Here is a 24,640-nt window from a genome sequence, read left to right as displayed (position 1 = left end):
AGATTCTTATGAAACTAAATATTTATTCATTCTCCCCTTCACAGCTGCAGAAAGAGCACTACATTTATTTAGAGTCAGAAAACAAAGGACCTCAATTTATAAACCACCTTCTAAATTCCAAACAATTTTCCAAAATGGGATGCCGTTCAACCCCTGGATTGAGCCGGCCCTAGGGGAGACTGACTGAGCCACAATGACTGCGGCTCCAGGTGAGGGCGGTGTGGAGGAAATGACTGGAACACCTGAAGTTGAACTGGGGATAACCTCACCACCCACCTGCCCCTGAGCTGGAGCCGCATAAGGCAAGATTGATACTGGGCTGCCTCTCCTTGAGTGGCCCATACATAATGAGTGGTCTCCAACCCATATGGACATCAGGGGTTGCAGATCAGGTGGACAGTACTTTACCCTTGTTGGCAGCTTGTGGCTCATTACCTCATCCTAGGCTGTCTTATCCTTGTGACATTCGCTGACTGTAACTTTACCTCATAGCCTATATCACTCATAACGACAGTTCTGATGATGACAGCGGGGATGGCTTTTACCGTGGACCTCAATGGTACTGCAGTCCAAAATTAATCTTGGGAGCAGTACAAGCGGGCCAGGTGAAAAGTTGAACTGAACCCTACACTACAGACACTTTCCTCTTTCAATGAGGAATGTAGAATGCAGCACACATTGAAAGAGTAAAAAACGAGGAGAAATAAAAAACATTTCTCCTCGCTGCGCCTCCCTATGCCTCCCCAGGGGAGGCATAGCATTCACACATATTCCTAAGTGTATGATTCCTCATAAATCTGGAACTGCGTCTGGTTCCATGGTTGTTGCTGGGAACACCCACAGCAACACCCCTTTCACCCAAAGTGCTGCTGTAAATGGGCTGTATTTACAAGGACAGGAAAAGCCACGCAGGGTGGCTTTTCCTGTCTTTGTAAATATAGAGCAGTGAAATACGCCACCAGTACGTCACAAAAAGTGACGTACTGGTGGCGAAGAGGCTTGTAAATCTGCCCCCTAATCTCTACTAGGTGAGGATGAGGGGTCAACTACCAGGGCGCTACATTCTGAGGAAAAATAAGGACCCAAATCTACATGGCCAAACAAAGATGGATACATTTACAACTTCACCATGAGGCGTACTGTAGGCAACACTCTCTGAAATGGAACACATCAAAAAGACTTTCCAAAAACTATAGATTAAAAAAAAATAGTATGCTCCCATCACTGATCAATATGCATGTCCCAGAGACTCAAACAGTAGTTGTGCCTCAAAAGGAGAGTACTATTTTCTTTCCCCTCTTCAACCTCAGAGCTAGGCGTTGTGTCTCACAGTCAATTTCAGGCCTGGGCCCTAATGCACTTGCAGAATTTCATGTGTTTTGAGCCAAAAGAAAGTCAGAGCAACAGATTCACGTATAGTAGGATGAGTCAGGGTATGGGTGCATGTCCAGTTACCATGCAGGGAACATTCTCAACAGTTAGGGCATTACAAAGGGCTTGATATGTGTATCATGTTGCCCATGTCCAGCAATAGGTCAGGCTATGTCTCATCTACAGTGGGGGGTAGAGGGACATGTGATGTGTGTGGAACTTCATCATGAGTCCCATGGGAGCCTGTTTAATAGGATCAGTTTATGATCATTTAATTTGTTTACCTCAGTTTACCTGGGAATTTACTTTACTAAGAAACTCAGAAATGACCACCAAATAAACCACTAGAGCTCTTGACCCTAAGTATAGTGAAGCCTAGCTGTCTAAGGCTTAATCTGGAGGTGGTGTGAAGTATATGATCCAAGCTTGGTGCAACATATAACATCAGTAAATAATTAATTGTCCAGCAGGGTTTTTATTTTAGAAGAGAATTTATTTTTTACAAGCACACAACACAATCCCACTCATCAAAGCAAAAGAAACAAGAATATGGAATCCAATTTGTAAACTAACTTCTTACAGCAACTGGCCCCTTTGTTTACTTATTGAAACTGCCCCAGTAGGGCAGGTTACTATGTGCAGTGCAAACATTTTGGCCTGCGTGCCTTAGATCGAGAATGGCGTAGGCACAGATATAAGAAAAGGCCATGTTTTATTGGTTCTGGCCATTGTATAGAGAATTTTTGCTAGCGGAACCTCCTTTGCTGCCACCTGTAAAACAAAACAATACAAAAACAAAGTGTAGAGCCAACATTAGTGGTTGCACTAGTGATCCAGATAAATGCAGCAGTAACTCTGGTGTGTGGTGAGCAATGTGGATATCGCACAAAGTATGTTCAAGCACTTTAGTTAATTCTCGTGAAAGCACCAAGCGTGGTTGTAACAATCTAAGCATTCAGCTGTCAGACGCTATGTCTAATACTTTTTACATTTCTTTGTTTCAGATGCCTTCATGCAAAAAAGTGATAGACACATTATCAGGGTTGTACCAAAGACTTCAGTTCAGAAAAGGTTCCTTAGCTGATGATGGGTTCCCAGCTTGCATCATTCTAGATACAGTTTTAGAAATTCTTTATGATCCTTGTTAGTGAAATGAGAGAAGCGCCTCACATAGACATACAATTTATATTAGTGTACCTCAAAACCAACTGGCCAATTGTTAAGCCTAATGGGCATTGCACTTTTTATTGCATTCTTTGCAGGCATGTTTAGTTAGGAGCAAAAATGTAAGCTGATTAGATAATGTGTCCTATTGACTTATGATAAAAGGAAGATAGAACTCAACGACTCACATTTCTTCTGAACCCATGTGATATCGACATCTCTGGATTTCTTGTAATTAGATTTTGTTTCTTCTGGCAATTGCATTTAAAGTTGAATACATATGTTTAACTTCCCATAGTTACTTGGTAAATATTGGCCTTTTATTACTACCTTTGCTTTAATATCATTAATCGGCCCTACAGCCATGACCATCCGTATATCACTATATAAAGAAATGTTGGTAAGTAATGTATTTCATGCCTATACTGAACATCATCAATCAGATTAAAATGTATCTCTTATCTTACAGTGTTAGATAACAATGCTATTAGTCGTGATTAAAATATTAATATTCAACATGAATAAAACGTCACGTCATCCAAGGTGTCCAGAGTTGATTATCTGCAGCAGTAATCACAGAAACTCACAGCTTTCTCAGCTGCTGTGAACCAAAAATTGGTCTTGTTCTGTAGTTTCTGGTGGAATTGCAATATAATTCGAGAGTGATACTCAGATATAGGTATTGCTTTTTCTAAAAATGAGCTGCTAAATTTGACTTTTCATGTGAAGGCGAAGTTCCTTTTATCTTATAACAAAATTGGAAACTCCTTTATTTGTAGTGCTTAAATGTTAAAACTGATTTACCATTTTGGAATCATCCACAATATCTCTTATGTATTGTAATATTAAGCTTCATTTATCCTAATGAGCCTGACAGTAACTGGAAATCCCTTGCAATCAAAGTACAATAAAATGTGTATATTAGATGCTTTAAATGCTTCTGAAAGTCCCACCACATGTGCAAAATCATACACAACTTTTAATTTGTTAAAATATTTTAGCTATTAAAGTTAGCTAGAAAAGCCTTTGGTGCATTTGAACATGTTTTAACAAGAGAAATCGATCTTATCGCATCTATATAATGCTTATGAAAATTGTATAAAATTGTATAATATGCAAGCAAGACCTCCAGGAATATTGACTAAAGTTCAGGTCATAAGTCGACTTCTTCTGTCATTATATAATTATTTCCTAGAAATTCTGGGATTACTATTTTGCCAGATAAAATTATCAATCTTGGACTCTAGTTTTGAAGAATCTAGAACATAAAGTGGTGAAAAGATTCCTTCTTCCGGGTCAAGCGAGGAGTGCTTCCGGTAGCAGGAAGCAGGGCAGAGCAGTGGGTTCAAGCTGCAGCCGGAGCCGGCTGACTCTGACACTGAGTTGACTTCGGCCTGGTCTGGTGGCGGCTTGGGGGTCAGCCGGCTGTAGGATAGATGATCACTCGTAATTAGGTTATAAGATGGGTTTATTCGCATAAAAAGGAAGCACCACTAGTAACACATCCTGTGGCACCTGTCAGCATACATCAACTGACAAACTGTAAACATATGTTAAACGGCATGAAAATAGATCGTGCCATGACTACATTTAAATAAATATAAGGCGCGTGAAAGAGAGAACACGCGCGAGTACGCGCGAGAGAAAGAGCACGTGAGGACACAACACACCTTCCTCCTTTATAAAACTAAACAGACAGAATAAAAAAAATGGAAAAGAAAAAAAAACAAAATATATATATACAAAATTGGAGAACAATTCATAAATTAATTATCAAATCTCTCTTTGACAAAAGTAATAAAATCAGACATCCACTTTGGTTTCCTTGTCGTTCTTTTCTGCAAAACAACATCATTGTTATCAACAGGCTTAGTGTATATATCATTGTTAACATTAAGTTGAATATTTACATTTGAATCAGAATTATCTTCTACATTAGTATAACTGGACGTTGAACCATTGTCTTCACAAATTGTATTTTCACATGAGTCATCATCCAAATAAGAATAATCTGAATGTTTTCGAGTAAAAGTCTTTTCATAAATTGCTTTATCAGCCTTAAGAATAGCAATCCTGTTAAGATTCCAAACTTTGTTATCAGATAATCTTACTGAATTCTTCAAAAGTTCAATGACCTCAAAAGGACCCATAAATAAACTTTCCCCTTTTTTGACTTTCCAAGGTTTCTTTACTTTGACCATCATACCAACCTCAACTTTCGGATCAATTTTAGAACCAAATTTCTTATCAAAGTACTTCTTATTAACACTGTGAGTATGAGCTAGATTTTCCTTAACTTTTTTTAAATCTACATTTGAAGAGGTTGACTTAACTAACCATGACGGATTTACTTTAGTTCTGGGAAGTCTTCCCCTCATGATCTCAAAAGGAGAATATCCAGTCATGGAATTCATAGTGGTCCTATACATCCATACCTTCTTAAAAACTTCCACTTCCCACTTCTTGCCATCATTGCCAACTGATTGTATTGCACTCTTCAGAACTCTATTGAATCTTTCTATAACTCCATTTCCACTGGGATTATAAAGAGAAGTGGTGGAATGTATTATGCCCAGTCTAGTGAAGTAATCTTTAGCCTTGTTGGAATTTAATTGAACCCCATTGTCAGTTATGAGTCTTATCGGTAGACCCTCTTCAGTGAAAACTCTATCCAAAAAACATAAAACAGACTCAGTGTCTATTTTCTCAACAATCTTGATGGTAGGCCATTTCGAAAAAATGTCAATAGCTGCAATGATGTACTTTGAATCACAACCAATAGGACCCATAATGTCCATAGCGATAGTTTCCCATGGATTGTCAGGAATAGCATGTTCACCCATATTTGGTTTGAGTGTAGTTAAAGACTTGTCAGAATTAGCACAAATAACGCAATTTCTGATTAAACGTTCAATAAATAAATCCATGCCTGGCCACCAAAATAACTTCTTGACCTGCTGTTTAGTCCTGACAATACCACTATGACCCTCATGACCTTGTAGAACTATGGTCTTTCTCACACCCTCTGGTGGAACAATGCGTTCACCTCTTCTAATGATATTATCAACATATGAAAGTTCAGATCTAACTTCCCAAAAACTCTTAAGTTCTGAGTTGATATGTTTTCTATCAGGCCAAACACCAGTAATGCAATCTGCAACATCACTTAAAATCTCATCTTCCTCAAATTTCTTCTGCCACAAAGCTTGGTCAATAGAGATAGACCCTTCATCATGAATCATGGCAATCTGCAAATCATCCAACTCATTATGTAGATCCTCCTGAATAGGCAAAGGCATCCTAGACAAAAAATCAGCAGATACATTGTCTTTTCCTGGTACATATTGTATTTCATAAATAAAATCCTGCAAACGCATAGACATTCGTGCAATGCGAGCGGAAGCCCTCAACATACCTTCAGTTGTAAGCAAAAGTACCAAAGGTTTATGATCACTCCTCAATGTACATTCCTTACCCCAGACAAACACCCTGAAGTGTTCTAAAGCCCAAACACATGCTAAAGTTTCCCTCTCAATCGTGGAATATTTTTCTTCAGATGGAGTGAGGGCTCTGGAAGCATGTGCAATAACAACTTCCTTACTATCCTTTGTCTTTTGTGTAAAAACAGCACCTAGCCCTTTTGAACTGGCATCAGTGGTGATAATATTTCTTAAGGAAGGATCAAAGCAAGAAAGTGCAGAGGCAGAACATATAGTATCTTTTACATCACTAAATTCTTTTTCACATTCCTCTGACCACACAAAAGTAACTCTGTTCTTAATCAACTGTCTGATGTTAAATGTTCTACAAGAAAAATTAGGAACATATTTGGCATAAAATTCCACTAACCCTAAGAATGACCTAACATCATCTTTAGATTGGAGATGTGGTGCAGATTTAATGGCTTCCAAAAGTTCAGATTTAGGTTTGATTCCCTCCTCACACAACTCATGGCCTAGATAATTTATTGAATGAACACCGAATTTACATTTCTCATGTTTTATGGTGAGACCATGAAGATTAAGTGCACCCAAAACATTTTCCAAAGAAGAAATGTGTTTTTCCTTACTGTCACTGAACACCAATATGTCATCCTGAAAACAGACTGCATCTTTGCAATCATTTAAAATGTCTTGCATAACCCTCTGAAAAATGGCAGCTGCTGACGCTAACCCAAAAGGCATTCTATTAAACCTAAAGCATCCAAATGGGGTGATAAATGCTGTGAGATCCCTACTCTTTGCCTTAAGTTCTATCTGATGGTAGGCAGCTGATAAATCTATGGTTGAAAAAAACTTTGACCCACCCACAGATGATAACAATTCAGAAATGCGAGGAAGAGGAAATTGATCCACAACAATATTGTTGTTAAGATGGCGAAGATCAATGCAGAGCCTAACTTTGCCATTGGTACGTCTGGCAACTACAATGGGAGAAACCCATTCCGATGACTCAATTCTCTCTATTATTCCCTCTTTGACTAATGCATCTAACTCTTTCTTTACTTCATCACGAACAGCAAAAGGAATATTACGTGCCTTATGTATTTTAGGACATGCATTTTCTTTCAAGCGAATCTCATGTTTAAAACTGGATAGTTTTCCAATGTTCTTTTGAAAAACATTTGGAAATTTGTTTAACATCAAAGAAGAAATACCATTCTGCTCATCTACTAACATTACAGGATTAGGACTATTAGGATTCAGAATGATATCAAGTTTTCCCTGATCGAACCAGCTAAGAACTGAAGGACCTTTCTTAGAGATATAAAGTTTAGCAATGCATTTTCTATTTTTAAACCTGAAAACAAGTGTTCTAAATCCTAAAATATCTATTCTCCCTCCTGAGTATCCTTCAGGACTAATATCACTCTTCTCTAAATGACTACCTAATCTATTAACAAACAATTTTTTCCATACAGATTCACATACGATAGAATATGGTGAACCAGAGTCAGCATACATGTTAATTTTGACGCCCCCAATAACCATATCACATAGTGGTTTCTTCTTAATCATGGAACAGTCAACATTCAAAACAACTATATTGGACTCTTTAACGTTCAAAATGAATGAACAATTATTTGAATCATTAGAGAAAGCATCGTCCTCACTGTTATCACTTTGTTCAATGCATTTAACTTTTTGGTTAATCTTATTCCCCACATTTCTCTTGCATGCAGAGGTAAAGTGTCCCATCAGACCACAATTGGAACACTTTTGTTTTAAACCAGGACAATTTTTGTTGTTCGCTAAATGTGATTTGCTATTACATCTATAACATTTCAAAGTACGTTCTTCAGATTTACCTTTTGAGTCAAAGATCTTATTTTTCTGATGATAATCCTTATTCTTTTTTTCAGGCTTTGAATTAATCTTTGAGACGATTTCTTTACTAACAGAAATATCTTTACCCTTCACCTGTTGAGCACTCCTACAGGAAAGTTCAGCTTTTCTGACAATGGCTATTACAAAATCTAAATTCTCATCACCATTTATCCACAATCTTTCCTGTATAGTTTCATTACTAGAATGCATTACCACCTGATCTCTAATCAGATCTTCTTGTAAATTACCAAATTTACAATCTAAAGCTAAGGTTTTCAAAGCAGAAACAAAATTGTCTACAGATTCATCACTCAGTTGTTTTCTCTGGAAAAACTTGTATCTTGAAATACCTATACATACTTTTGGAGAACAATATTTATCAAAGTTATACAGAGCTCTGTAAAATACATTCATATCACCACCTGCTTGTGACACCGGCAATTGATTAAAAGCCTTCAAACCTTCCGGTCCTAAACTGTGTAGGAAAATACCTTTTTTTTCTGGAGGTTTCATTTTGCCATTTGCATCTAAGGTGTCAATATAATTTAGGAAATAAGCTTTCCATTCAATCCAGGGCATGCATGGAGAACTACCTGCTGCCCAATAACTCTGAGGTGGGGAGAGAGTATAGCCCTGTGCACACATAATAGTGCAATGTGTAATATATATGTATACTCACTTTGTAATACTGTCAAGGGAAAGAAAGCTTAACACATTTATGGCGAAATAATAATTAAATGTTAGTAAGTTAAATTCAGGTGGATAAGTGTAAAAATAGTTACAGTTCTCTTGACAAGTTCAGTCGACGAAGAAATTAATTTCTGTTAAAAAAAATGGAAGCAGTTGAAAACAAACGATGTAGCCAATCAGCATTGAAAATAGCAGACATTCAATCCTTGTCTGTATAACAAATGAAAACCCTTTTTCCGTTTTCACTAAAGAAAATTATTCGAGCTCCAATGAAGTCATTCATTAGTTTCCACCAATCGATGCGGCAGAGTGATGTTTCCAAAAACGATCCAATCCTTTCTCTAGTCTTAAAGAGCGGCTACGGCGATCCAATCAAGGTTCATCACACGCAAAGGGCTGAAGGAAATGTGCGGAAAAGGAAACGCCGGTAAAACTCAAGTTCTCGCTCAGAACAAAGAAAAAAGGAAAGGACGTATTCGAAGGAATAATCAGTAAGTTTAAGGATTTCCACTCAACTCCGGTAGTCTTAATGATCGTGGAGTTTAAAAAAAAAACCAATGAAGACTTCGATGCTCGTTAATCGGTGCTCGTTAAAGGACGAGTAAGTGCCTCCTTGAAGACGATGACGATCCGTCCCCCGTCGCCAAATTGTAGGATAGATGATCACTCGTAATTAGGTTATAAGATGGGTTTATTCGCATAAAAAGGAAGCACCACTAGTAACACATCCTGTGGCACCTGTCAGCATACATCAACTGACAAACTGTAAACATATGTTAAACGGCATGAAAATAGATCGTGCCATGACTACATTTAAATAAATATAAGGCGCGTGAAAGAGAGAACACGCGCGAGTACGCGCGAGAGAAAGAGCACGTGAGGACACAACACCGGCTCTCGTTGAGTCCTGCAAGGCTGCTGACCCTGACCTCCTGCTGCCCCCCACTGCTGCTGATAGCTGACCACCACACCACATCCACCGTTTCATCTATCCAAGCCCCGTCTATCGCTTAATGAGTGACTGCCCGTGTGGAGACTGTAGTGGGGCAGCAGACTCAGGCCTCTATTTGTTGATTGCTTTGCCCCAGCTGCTCTCTTATCCCTACCACTGTTAGCAGTTAGCTACAAATTACCTAGCGTGTACAGCTGGGCTTCCACCCTGAAAGAGGACATACAGGGAGAACCCGGTGCAGGCATTTTGGCAGTGTGGCACTGTAGTGGTGGAGAGTGGTAAACACTGTGGGCGCTCCAACCAGACGCAGTCTCAATAGCCTCAACAGCCTCAATGGCGTCTTCGTTATTCCAGCCTAGCAGCTTTAAAGGGGTCCGCTTTCTGCTGAATAGCTTAAAAGGTACCCAAAAAGATTAAGCTCTCATCCTACCGTCAGTCACAAGCTTGATAGCCATTCTCTCCAAACAAAATTAGAGCACTCAAATCGGGTGGGTTAACTTCACACAAAGAAATGTAATTTAAAAAATGAACTCATTAAAATACAAGGAAAACAAACCAAAAATAATCCCAAAGGAAAATGCATCAATCAATTAATGTGGAGAAGTGTGGCTCAATGGTTAGAGCGGCAGACCTTGATGCAGAGCTCTGGCCCGGGACCAGGGTTCGATTCCTGGAGGGTCTCGGGCTCAAAATTCCTCTGACCTGATATTCTCGCCTCAGTGCCTATTCTAATCATTGGTCCCACGCTGCAACTCTGGGCAATATCTTGCTTAATCTCCACAACGGCCCCAACAGCGCTGGGATGCCTGGTTTCACCATGGGGGTGCCCAGGAGTGGACACTTCACAAGGAAATCAAGGAAGGGTTCCTTAGCGGTATGAGTACAAGCGCCGGGAGACCTGGTCCGGGTAGCTGCGCGCTATACAAGTACAAAAACATTTACATTTACATTGACACAAGCCCACAGCCACAGGACTGACAGGGCTGGGGGCAAGTGTTAGGTTACTTCACTGAAACTTTCAAAAAGAAGAGAAAAGGTGAGATGTGTCAAAGTCAGGCGGATGCCCGGGCAGAAGTCTAACAACCTGAAGCAAGGTGCAAAAAACTAAATATAAAAAAAAACAGTCAAGGCAGTAGACCGGGGCTATACCCGAAGGAGTCCTTTAATTTTGCCAATCTAACTAATGTTCAGGAACACAGAAAAAAGGGAAACAAGAGCACAAGCTCTAGATTCTCCTTCAATGAATATAATATACTCGACGCCTGGAGAGATACCAGGCATTCTGATGCCATTAGACGCTCAGAAGACAGCTATAGTTCAACCATAAAAGAGATGAAAAAAGACCTTGGCCTGGTAGGCACAAAGCAGGCAACCAAATAAGGAACCGGATATAGAGGAAATAATAAACGGCTCAAACAATAACACCGATGATATAACAGGAAACTAGATTGAAGCAATTTGCCCATCTCAGCATGAGCTAGAAGGGAGTAATGGAGGTAAATAAATGATTACAAAAATACCGACATCAATTTTACTTAAAGCCCAAGAAAATCCGATTTACGCCACCCATAAGACTGTAATAAAAACACGCAACAACCCAAGGGCAAAATATAACAGCACAAGTTCATCAGATATACCAAGAAGAAGGATCAGGATATTCAACAAGGCTTACACCTAACAAGGAAACTCCAGAACCTATAAGAACAAAACACGGGCTAATGAGTGGAGACGTGCATAACTTCTCAATACAAAACAATATCGAAATAAATGGCATAAATATTTTACGAAATAAAAACAAATTCACCTAATCCTCTCAGGAAACCAGCCAATCACATAGTCAAAATCAGCAAATAAATGTGGAAATCAAAATCGAAATCAATGCAAGGGGAAACACCTAGTGACCCACGCAGCTATTTTGATCTATTTAGAACATTATTATATGTGCTCCAGACATCTACAAAGGCATCCAACATTTAAATTGAATAAATGTATATCATAGCTCTACATATCGCAGGGATCAATACGAAATTTGACAACCTTAAGAATCTAATATTAAGAGTGCAATCCACATACTCAGCTCAACAAGAACCCTGTGCCTGCAGCCCAATAATTTATAAACTGAGCCTCCTACCAACCTTATTAAAACAGATACTAATGCTCAAAAAACTACATTTAGCTCCTACTAAGCATACTGCCACTGAGCATGAAGAACAAATTGTAATTCCCCCATAAGCTTCACCAATAGAATTCCAGAAGCCCAAAAAACATTCATTGCATTACAAAGACATCTGGAAACAAAGCCAGTACCCCCAGAGACAAGGCCAGCTGAAGCAGTCATAGTTAACTCGGAAAAATATAAAACAACTAAGCAAACCTAGAGACAAAAAAAGTGTGAAATAAGAGCATAAAAAACCCACACCTGGAAACACAGCAAGCAGCCAAAGTATTCCCTATATTTAGCTTAAACACGGTGACCAATGCAAGGACGGACCTGACCAGGATTTCAACATGTACAGCCATCACTTTCAGTGGAAATCAAAAGGATTGGGACAAAGAGACCAAGAAGAAAATAATCAAAGCAAATCAAGGGGAATTGAACCCCTTAGCGCAGTAGGCCCTGAATTAAGGGAAAAAACGATCACACACAATCAGGGAGGCTCAGAGACCATACCAAGAAAAGGACTGACGGCAAACGCTCATGGAGAAGAACAAACAACAGAGACACTGAAAAAATTGACAAGAACAGACACAAGATGAAAGTGCCCCACAACCTTCAAAAATAACTAACCAGGGCAGCCTGCCTCATGGGACAAATTCAAAGCCCAATGAATGGCTAAAAAGACTAGCACATAGGAAACAACCCTCTAACGTCGTAAATATAAAAAGACTCAAGGGCATATTATCAAGAACGTGTTAAAAATTATTGCTCCTTTAACAGCAGAAAACTGCCGCTAAATCGGCGATAATGGGCTTGATAATATGCCCTAGAGAATTCCAATAGAAGTCCATGTTCTGGTGTGAACATGGGCTTCTATTGTAATTCTCAAGGGCATATTATCAAGCCCATTATTGCCGCCTTAGTGGCAAAAAACTGCAGCTAAAGCGGCGATAATTTTAACACATTTCTTGATAATATGCCCCTCAGTGAACAGGGATACCACTCAGCAGGGTAGCTCAATAAAGGTCCAGGGCGCGACAGAAAAGAACAAGCCAGCAAATTGCGAGCAAGATGTAAGAAATATGAAAAATTAGAATCAAAAGGAACCTTCTTTCACATTCCACATTTCACCACCCATCATTAGTAAAGGTGGTGCGCTGCAGCAGGAAAACCTTAGGTCTTACATTCAAAACCATGATAAAGGGAGTACAAGAAAAGGTAAACAAGTGAAAATGTCATGAGTAAACACTCAAGAGATGGAGCCAGGTTTCCCAAAGCAGGATAAAATGAGCAAAGAAAAAGAGGACAATCAGGCATACTCATCCTCCTTAGAACCCCCAATACACAATATAAAAAAGGCCAGCATGACCCAACACAGAATTCTCAGATTTCATACAAAAAATCGAAATAAGTCAACCATAGCGGCAGAAAAACAAGAAGAGCCAACTGGGGAAAAGTTTAGAGCATGAACTATCATTGCATCAAATAGTTTTAACACCCAAATATGAATCACAGGGACGGCACAATATGCTAAAGAGGGGCCACATAACAAAAATTGCTAGCACAAATCCCAGCCCTGAAACATCTAACTCAACTAACCTTCTGCCCATAGAATTTCTACCAAAAGGGAAAAAAAAAGCCGAGTACAAATTCTCACCTCATGGCAGTCAAAAGAAGAAAGCCAGCTCATTATGAAATTTAAACTACAGTTTAAAGCCTGTGGTATAAAATTATCCAAACCCACTATAACACGTTACCCCGGACCACTTATTGAAAACTCCTCCCACAACGTAAATCATGGATCAGGACGCATATAAGTAAAACCACAGGAGTACTCAGTATTACAGAACCCAAAAGGAAGAAGTCTATCAATTCCACAGAAAGAGTGGGGCATACAAGGGCCAGAAAGTGGTCACATATTTTGAGCAAGATCAATGGAGCAAGAAATATGGCCACCCGAAAGGGGCCCTATGAGTCTATGTGTTCTCAGCACTAAACATCAAATTGGATCATATAGTCTCTCTGGACCCAATGTGCAATGAATTAAATTCACTCTATGCCTCTCAGATAAAGCGAGAACAGTATTATTGATTAACACATAGGCACATCCAAAGACAAGCAATCAAAAAGCTCAGAACACCCGACTGATTAAAACAATCTCAGATATAAGATGCATCTACCCCTCCTGGGATATAGTCCTTACAGGAGATTTTAATTCTAATCTAATTTACACCTCGGATAAGGGCGAGAAATTGGCAGCTGATAACATATGTTGAACAACCCATCCTGACCACATAGGCCAGCACTTGATAAAAGCATTATAGTATCTGGGAAGGAGAGTTATAAATGGCAGATCGATGGATGACACCCCTCTCAAACACACCTTTTGTGGACGGAAGACCCGATCCAGCCTTGATTATATGGTAATCTTATGGCCACTTATGCCTTTCCTCTCCTAATTTTCAGTTGAATATACCTTTAGGAGTGACCTCTCTTACCAACATATTAACTTTGAATGAGTGAAAAGTTAGATTGAGTGGGGCTGAGCAGCAGGATGCTGCTCCCGGTGGGGCACCCTGTACCAACTTACCTTAGCTAATAAATCTACTTAACTACATCTCCGGCTCCTGGTCTACCTATTCATGGCAGTACATCTTCATTTACAAAACCTTCCTCTAAAGTTAAAACAGGAAACACACCTGCTGGCCTTCAGGAAGTCCTTGAAGACCCGGCTATTTAACCTCTGACGGGGCCATGAATCGTCCAGTTAATTTCAGTTAATGAGCTAGGGTCTTGACACCTTCGGGTGAATGTTCGCGCTTTATAAGTTGCCTTTTCATTTCATTTGAATTCGTTTAAAAATGATGAGATTGTCAGTTACTATCTGCATCCCTACAGGTGTATAGCTACTACTCTATGCAGTTGCTGCATCCATTACATGTACTTACCAATGCACCAGCCATTCACACTTTTGATGAGTACCTGCAATGGGAGGGAAAGACTAAGTGTACTCCTCTCCCTTCAATGAAACAAGTCCACACATGGACTCCCAAAGATGACCCCTCAATGTATGGTCTTAGAAACTCACCCCTCTGGATGTGCTTGTGAGCCTCCAGGAGGTAGTGGGTTCAAAATGTTAGTAGTATTCAGTCCTTAGAGATCATCATGTATTGATGCCAAAGTACATCAGTGCTTGATTCCCAGACCTCCTTAAATACTGGGGGCAACATGGACATAAAATTAATTCAAGAAGGTAAGCACTCAGCAGTGCAAACCTAAATGCTCCTGCCTACCCACATACCAAGAACAGTCATGGTCTCCTTACCTGTATTCTCAATGCGGCTCTCACCAACTCACAGTCAAGTGAGCTGCAGCCGGTGTTCCCTGCCTAAATGGATTGCTGGGACATCATGTGTCAGTGTTACACGGCCATGTGAGGTCTGCTGTCTGTGAGTGCTAACGTGGTGGCCATCTTGACCTCTGTTGTGTTTACTTTGTCAGACATCCCCCACTGGTATTATCTTTTTGTATCAAATTGTTCATACGATTAGTGAGAAAATTAGAGAAACAAAACAAATAATTTCATAAATAATATATATTTTTGATTAAAAAAAGTTACTGAGGTGTGGTACATTTGTAAAAGTCTAGTACAAAATCACTATTGATTGGGAAAAAATATTCAGATTCTGAACCAGTACCCCGTGGTACTTATTCGATCTTCAAACAAGCAATAAACAAAATAGCAAAATTGCACTCCTTGTTATCTGATCAAAATATCTTGAACTTGAGATCGCATGTCTGCATGGTGATTAAAAACTATAAGACCCGTGAACAAGCACCTTATTTAAGATTTACATTTTTGATCTACTTAAAAAGACTACTGATGGCCTTAAGCTTTGGAAATTTACCATCGATTGCGGACCTGCCAACCTGAGTCCACAAAGGCCCTACAAAATGCAGACTCTGCGGCAGCAGTAAAGAGGACTTTATTCCTCTAATTTGTACATGCCCCAAACTTTACACAGCATGAGCCCCTTTTTTAAGGAAAGCTCTAAACATCAAAGGAATAAGGATATGCAGAGTGGCAATAATAACAGGACTAGATCAGTCAGATCCTCAAATGCACCATACACTGATAACATTTTTCAACCTTCATGATCAGGCTTTGAAAACTGAAACTAACTGTACAGTAGAAAGTGAAAATTATGAATTATTAAGAAATGTTATTGTACATGACATGTAAGTAGATAGAATCTCTTAGCCCAACAGGACTAGATCTGTCAGATCCGCAAATAAACTGTAAACTGATCAAATTTCTCAACCTCTTGATCAGGCTTTGCAAACTGAATCTCTAACTACAAAATAGAACGTGAAAATTATGAATTATTAAGACATTTTATTTTACAGGATATGTAAGTGGATAAAACCTCTCAACCTTATGGTCAGGGTTGAAAGCTGAACTCTTAATTGTATGGTAGAATGTGGAAATATTTTGATTTACACAGGTTATGAACTTTACTAGAGGCACATGAACATTATTAATTGTAACAATTGAGAATGCAAAGCCTATGATGAGAAAACCTGTTTTAAACATATTTCTTTTATCTACTCAAAATATTGTTACGGTTTTAATTAGCTGAAATAAAAAGAGCAGGTTAGGCAGTATGATCAAACTAACATCATTAATTCTGCAAGAGATGGCTAGTGGCAAATTCCTTTGCCTTGATAAAGCATTGATTTGGCTCTCATCCCCTGGAATATATAACTTATTCAGTGAACTTCAATGCCGCCCTATAGCAGGTGTAGCAGACCTTTTATTAGCAGTGAACAATATTGGTGTGTCAATACAAATGGTGAGAAGCATCTGAACAACAACTGAACATATTTGCTTTGATGTGCTATAAAAATATCGACACATGAATTAGCATGGTAATATAGCCATTATACATGAATAAGGCACTTACATGTGTAGTATACAACAGTATTTGTGGGTGGAGAGACGTTTACTGATACAGTGCACGTTTGAAGCATAATAATATCCTTTGATCATGACCACAATTAGATTGTATCTAAAGACACATTTAACAACAATGTGGGTTTTTCTAAGGAAGTAGTTGAGCAATTCTGAGTGTTGTAGAAACCCCTGCTTGCTTAAGGATCGGAATTACAATTTAAATGAGTATATGACACACCCATCAATACTAGGTATAATAAAGTTTGCATAGCCTATTTAACTTTGGTATGTCAGATCCATTGGATTGTAACTTGAGCAAAACATGACCAGACCATATGAATTATTTCCCAAAATCCTTTAATAGGTGATGTATATTACATCTGATTAGTTTAATCCTCTGCAGTGGTAGATTTAAGTGGGTTCAAAATATAGTGTAACCTTTTACATGCTACTTATAAAGAGAGCCCTAGTTGTACATGATATATTTAAAGCATATTGTGGCAAAGACAATGGTCAAAACATCTTTTAACAAATTTAGATGAAACAACTAAATAACATAGGTCAAAATTTGGTACGATACAAAGGCTAGTCAACATAAATCATGGTATGTACACAAGAGTGCCTAGTCATAAAACCTCTTTAACCCATTGACAGTGGCGCGAATTCTGCCGCGGTGCGGGAGTTTTAATCAGTGGCGGGGTCCGACGGCCCATGGCCATCCTCCGCACACGCCCACCATCACGTGGGCTGGCCGAAGGCAGTCCTGAGCACGGAACGGGTTAAAGAATTCCACTGCTTGAAGAAGCAAGATGAATGACACTCCCTTCACTTCATTAACACAAAATAAACATCAAAACCCTAACAGTAAAGTGCCACATATTCCATGTGGGCTACACTAGAGGTAGTTGTCCTCAGACAATGCTTGAGTTTCTCAAACATTATTTTGAAAGTATCTCAGTTTAAACAACACCTGACTATCACATAACATATCACTTGCCATTGAAATGGTGTAGGTTTGGGCCTTAATGCATTAATACGGTATTACTTCTTCACATAAATCCAAAAGCTTGTATTTTTATTCATGTTCTAGCTTACAAACTGGTACCAAGCAATGTGTCCATTTCTCCCTCTTAGTTTTTTCCTGAGTGCTAAACCTTTTGTGAATTATATTGGAAATAATGCTGTAGTAAAGGGATTCATTAGAAATATGATAGTAATGTGCACTCAACCTTGGCTGATAGCATTTTATGTCTGGAACATCCTTCCAACCTTTTTTAAAACAAGTTTATTCCTATGATACTGTTGCTGGTGTTGAGCTTGATTCTGAAAAAACCAAAGTCCTATGACTGAAGACTGTTAAATATGTTGGTGTTTGGTTTGCTAAAGATGATATCCCAACTATTAAGATTAGTGTTATGTCCATCAAGGAAAATTTAACATCTTTAAATAATATGCGGCCACATTTATATTTGTCAATGGGGGAAGCTATACAATTATTATCAATGTACCTGAATAAATGACTAGGGCCTGTGGGGAGAACTTTCAGAGTTTCTTTTTTAAGCTTTCACCAAGATTTTAGTACAAGGCAAGCTTTCTGTTTTGTCGTGTAGTTTCTAGGACCCCCCGGGATTTATGCATTTGGATGACCTAAACTGAGGGTTTGGGGATGTATGACATTACAACGCATGCTTTTACCACGCATGCTTTTACATCGCAGTTTTTACAACGCATACCATTACAACGCATAGCGCTTTGGGGTGCTGGATAGTGAATAGTTTAATTTACTATTCCAACTCCAGTCCCCGTGGATAGTAGGGAAGGTGTTGGATAGTAAAACAATAGGGTATCTTACGCTCAGTCACTCATGGTTTGCTTTTCTCAGAATACACATGGAATGGTGATTGAAAAGGGTTCAATAATTATTTATTGGTCAAGCATCAGTCTATTGTGAAACATATTAGCTGTGTCATTTGAAAGACAGGAGCAGACAAATGTGATTGCTAGTACCAATATTGTAAATAGCAGATACATTTCTACCATAGTGCTATTAAGATGAGTAAAAGTGAACCGCCAGCTACCGCGGACCAGAGAACCACACTGCCCAGCCTCTTTCATGGTGCAAGGCAGCTGACGATCAGCTGCTGCCTCTGGAGGTGTAGAAAAAGGGCCCAACACTCCTGCAGCGTAGGACACAAACTGCCAGCTACCGGGGGGCAGAGAACGACACTGCCCAGCATCTTTTGTGGCAGGAGGTGGCCGATGATCAATTGCTGCGCCTGGAGGCATAGAAAAAGGGGCCAACACTCTTGCAGCGCGGGATGCAAACCGCCAGCTACTGGGGGCCAGAGACCCACACAGGCCAGCTTCCTTTGCAGCGTGAGGCCGCCGACGATCACCTACAGTACTTTGAGGTGTAGAAAAAGGGCTCAACACTCCTTCAGCGCAGGACGCGGACTGCTAGCTACCTGGAGCCAGAGAACCACACTGCCTGGCATCCATTGCGGTGCGAGCCCGTCGATAATTACCTGCTGCACCTGGAGGCATAGAAAAATGGCCCAACACTGCTGCAGCGCGGGACGCAAACCGCCAGCTACCTGGGGCCAGAGAACCCCACTGCCCAGCATCCTGTGTGGCATAAAGCTGCAGACAATCACCTGCTGCACCTGGAGGCATAGAAATTGGCCAACACTCTTGAAGCACGGGCCGCGGACCACCAGTTACCGGGGGCCAGAGAACCACCCAGCCCAGCATCCTTTGTGGCCCAAGGCCGAACACGATCACCTGCTGCCCCTGGAGGTGTAGAAAAAGGGCCCAACACTCCTGCAGTGCGGAACATGAACTGCCAGCTATCGGGGGCCAGAGTACCACACTGCCCAGCATCCTTTGTGATGCGAGGCCTCCAATGATCACCAGCTGCACCTAGAGGCATAGAAAAAGGGCCCAACACTCTCGCAGTACGGAACGCGAAACACCAGCTACAGAGGGCCATAGAGCACACTGCCCAACATACTTTTTGACACGAGACTGCCGATGATCACCTGCTGTGCCTGGAGGTGTAGAAAAAGGGCAAAACACTCCTGCAGTGCGGGACTCAAACTGCCAGCTACTGGGGGCCAGAGAACCATACTGCACAGCATTCCTTGTGGCAGGAGGCTGCTGATAATCCCCTGCTGCACCTGTAGGTGTGGAAAAACGGCCAAACACTCCTACAGCGTGGGACGCACCCAGGCAAAACCCGGGCCAAGGGCAGGCCAGTCTGAGCTAGTCAGAGCCTGGAGGAGGCTGGGCTGGGCCCACCCTCTTGGCTTTTCCAGGCCAAATATCAGGATAAAGCAGTCAAGTTCCAATCAGGAGGTGCTGCGCAAAGGTACAAAGTTGTAATCTTCTCTAGTTGTGTACACACAAGGCACCCTCTACCATGGAGAAACAGAAAGCCACCCCGCTGCTCAAACCACTGACACTACTTTAGATGGCTTCCTGCAAAAAGTGGTAGGGGATATCAATATTGAAACAGAACTGGAAGACTTTCATTAGTCCCACTTCCTGATATGCTCATTTAACCTGTCCCTGACACTGGGGATTTCAACCCAGTTTCAGTTGAAACAGATCTTGAACAGGGGGTCCAAGCTCCACTTTCACCCACTAATATAATTTTGTGTCAGGGTGACTGAGGTGTTGCACACAAGGGAGAGGAGCCTACCACACAACCATCCATGGTAAAATTGAGGTCCGAGAGCACAACAGGAGGGAAGAGGAAGCACACTGAACTCGCAGGCATTGACCTCCAACTAAAGGACAAATCTCAAAGGGTCATGAGAACTAAACAAGCTCAACCCCTAGAGAACGCCTGCAGACCCCGAAACAGTGGAGAAAGGATTATTACACAGACTGAACTGGATATATTGATTGATAAAGTCAGCAAAGTAGTGCTAGAAGCTTTGGAACCAATTCAATTCCTCCTAGTTTCCATAGAGGAGCACCTTGACCGACTATTGCAGGCCTCCAGGAAATTAGTAAAAAACAGAGTTGATGGACAGAATGTAGAACAATGTCATGGATAGCTTGACTCCAGTGGTGTGGAAAGCCTGGGACTCACGTCTGAGCATACCCAGCCAACTCGGGGTGAAAATTGCAAAAAACACAGTTGATGGACAGAATGTAGAACAATGTCATACATTCACCCCAGTACAAGTATCTGAGCCTAAATCCATCGTTTTTTTGCACTCCACACCACCCTGGGTTAGACACTGGTGATATGCAAATCAGCTCTGACCCTGTGCCTCATGGGAACAGTCTAGTCCGAACTACCAAGCCATGTCTTTCCCAGACCGGAATCAAGCATCCAAGGACCGGTTTCTGGCTATCAGCCTTCATTCAGCCAGGATAGCTTGACTCCAGTGGTGTGGAGAGCCTGGGACTCACGTCTGAGCATACCCAGCCCACTCGGGGTGAAAATTGCAAAAAACACAGTTGATGGACAGAATGTAGAACAATGTCAGACATTCACCCCAGTACAAGGATCTGGGCCTAAATCCATCGTTTTTTTACACTCCACACCACCCTGGGTTAGACACTGGCTATATGCAAATCAGCTCTGACCCTGTGCCTCATGGGAACAGTCCAGTCCGAACTACCAAGCCATGTCTTTTCCAGACCGGAATCAAGCATCCAAGGACCGGTTTCTGGCTATCAGCCTGGATAGCTTGACTCCAGTGGTGTGGAAAGCCTGGGACTCACGTCTGAGCATACCCAGCCAACTCGGGGTGAAAATTGCAAAAAACACAGTTGATGGACAGAATGTAGAACAATGTCATACATTCACCCCAGTACAAGTATCTGAGCCTAAATCCATCGTTTTCTTGCACTCCACACCACCCTGGGTTAGACACTGGTGATATGCAAATCAGCTCTGACCCTGTGCCTCATGGGAACAGTCTAGTCCGAACTACCAAGCCATGTCTTTCCCAGACTGGAATCAAGCATCCAAGGACCGGTTTCTGGCTATCAGCCTTCATTCAGCCAGGATAGCTTGACTCCAGTGGTGTGGAGAGCCTGGGACTCACGTCTGAGCATACCCAGCCCACTCGGGGTGAAAATTGCAAAAAACACAGTTGATGGACAGAATGTAGAACAATGTCAGACATTCACCCCAGTACAAGGATCTGGGCCTAAATCCATTGTTTTTTTACACTCCACACCACCCTGGGTTAGACACTGGCTATATGCAAATCAGCTCTGACCCTGTGCCTCATGGGAACAGTCCAGTCCGAACTACCAAGCCATGTCTTTTCCAGACCGGAATCAAGCATCCAAGGACCGGTTTCTGGCTATCAGCCTGGATAGCTTGACTCCAGTGGTGTGGAAAGCCTGGGACTCACGTCTGAGCATACCCAGCCAACTCGGGGTGAAAATTGCAAAAAACACAGTTGATGGACAGAATGTAGAACAATGTCATACATTCACCCCAGTACAAGGATCTGAGCCTAAATCCATCGTTTTTTTGCACTCCACACCACCCTGAGTTAGACACTGGCTGATAGCCAGAAACCGGTCCTTGGATGCTTGATTCCGCTAATCCCAATAAAAATGTAACATTACCACCATCATGGGCATCTGGATCGGATGGAATCTCCAATGGGGATAATTGTAGGTTGGGGCAAGGGGCCACAAATCGGTCATGACTCAGCCTCCGAAGTTGGGGAGTTAATTAGAAGAAAACGCCCATACAAATGTCTTGTGCCTGGTCTCTTAACTGGGTGGGGGGCAAATAACACTATAAACGTACCCCCAGATTGCGTACCTTATAAACTGATTTTGACAAGGAGTTCCCTATCTCCCCCCTGGCCGACAAGAAAGTTGTCAGAACCTCATTAACAAGTCTGCTCATTGGTGCACTAGGAAAAACTCATCAAAGACAAAGGGGCCCGAACACATTATTATGGCATGGCGGGTGAGCTGGTTGGGTAAAACTGTTTAATGTATGGCATGGGACTGTATAGTGCTTAATTGTAACAATAGTAGGCCCTTACATCTTGTTTTGGAATACCTTAGAGACTCACCCACTGATCAGCTAAAGATTCATCCATTGGGCTTCATATATCCCCCTCACCAGGGGAGCATTAAGAGACAACAGTTTATGGCTAGATCAGAACAGATACTCCCTCCCCCAGCCTCTCTCATTTCATCACCCTAACCACTTTCAGGCTCTCTTTGGCTTGACAGAAATAGACTGACTACCTGTGTGATCTGGTGGACTAGTCGAATTGGAAAGACTACGCTTCCAAAATGTTGACCCTGGGAGAGACTCAAATGCAGGTAATATTGTCCTTGGCAATAGGTATGCTGCAGACTTACCTGGTCCACGTTTGCAAAACACCATTAGTACTGGTAACAATATAAATGAATTGGAGACCTATATTTGCCCACCTACTTAATTCCCCATGTACAACCTTGGAGGGGAGCTTGACCCAGTAACCACGCACATTAGGCCTGTCACTAACTGCACTTGGGTGGACACAGCAAGCAGAAACACACAACATTTAAAAATATTTCCTGGAATATCGCAGGTATCTGTCCGAAATTATTAAATGAGGTATAGCTAGAGTACATGAAGGACTTTGATATCATCTGTATTCAGGAAACATGGCATAAAGTTGATATTGTGCTGGATGGTTATCATTCTTTTAATACCCACGCAACTGCTTCACCAGCAGGGAGGGCAAAAGGAGTGCTGGTGACACTGATTTCACTTAAATATAGGTGTATTCATACACAGGTTGTAAATACTTCACCATGGTATCAACGTATGTTGATCTCCAACCTGATTCCAGTTAAGTTACAATGGGTCATTTGGTGTTACAAATCTTTTTACCAAATAGCTGTTAAGTTATTGAAGCCCTACAGGCGGAAATCAACACGTTAGCAGGGAAGTGGCCTCCCTTGTGTATCCTCTGGGTGGGGGATTTCAATTGTGCCACCTGTTTCCATAGTACCAAACAAGTTTGTGGGCTGCTGGATACAGAGGGTCAACCTCGGCCACATTTTATTCATACACCATGGGGCGAGGCTTTAAATTCTATTTTTATTGAAAGTTACCTTTGTCCAACTGATACCCTGGTCAGAAGTCCCTTATTACATTGCCCTACTTACGTTGGAGGAGGTAAGGAAAGTAATTTTGATTTTATGTTCATATCAAGCAAGTTTGCCCCCCTTGTTTGTAACTTTGAGGTGAAACCAAAGTACGCTAGTGAATATAATCCTTTCACTGTTTCCCTCAATATAAAAGCCCAGGAAGGGAAGGGAGAAGGTTGCCCCATTCAGTGTAACCCAATTAAGGATTGATATTGAAATGGGGAAAATTAAACCCTGTTCAGTTTGAGGAGAAAACCATCAAGGCAAACTTAAACCCTATCTTGAGATGCCTCCAATATGATTCTTTCCCTTATAAGGTTGTACAGGAATTTGAATCGATCTGTATGGATGTGGCTGAATGCCTAACAAGATCACCATAGAGTAGGGAAGTCCAGGAGATGAGGTCGGTTTAACGCTGTGTTCCAGATCCCAAAAGAATCTTAAAAATGCCCTCCACGTGAACCCCTGCAAAAATAATCTAACTAAAAGTGCAAGACAAGCTTATAAAAATACTAATAATCAAAGGAATGAAGAACTGAGAAGGTTAGCCTGGAAAGATCTGAAAAGAGCCAGTGTGCTCAAAGATACCAAATGTTTTTGGGAGGTCATAAATCGGCCAAATTCTCGGATGAGGCTAGGCGTGTGGACTTATTGATTCTGTTGGAAGCTTTAGAATCCCATTTCTCAGTCATATTTAATCCAAATCATATTCCATTGCAGGAGAAAGGATAGGATTTGCCATTAGATCTAATCTCAGCCTCCTAACTCAGTGCTTCCCTTACAGTGGCTGAGGTCGTGGAGGCCTTGGCAAAGGGAATCTGTTTGAAAGCCCCAGTCCCTGATGGGGTCCCACTACATTTGTTCAAAAGTAATCTGAACCTTTGGGCATCCCT

The sequence above is a fragment of the Lissotriton helveticus genome, chromosome 1_1 (assembly GCF_964261635.1).
Source record: "Lissotriton helveticus chromosome 1_1, aLisHel1.1, whole genome shotgun sequence".
NCBI lineage: Eukaryota > Metazoa > Chordata > Amphibia > Caudata > Salamandridae > Lissotriton > Lissotriton helveticus.
Note: the sequence above shows the minus strand (reverse complement) of the source record.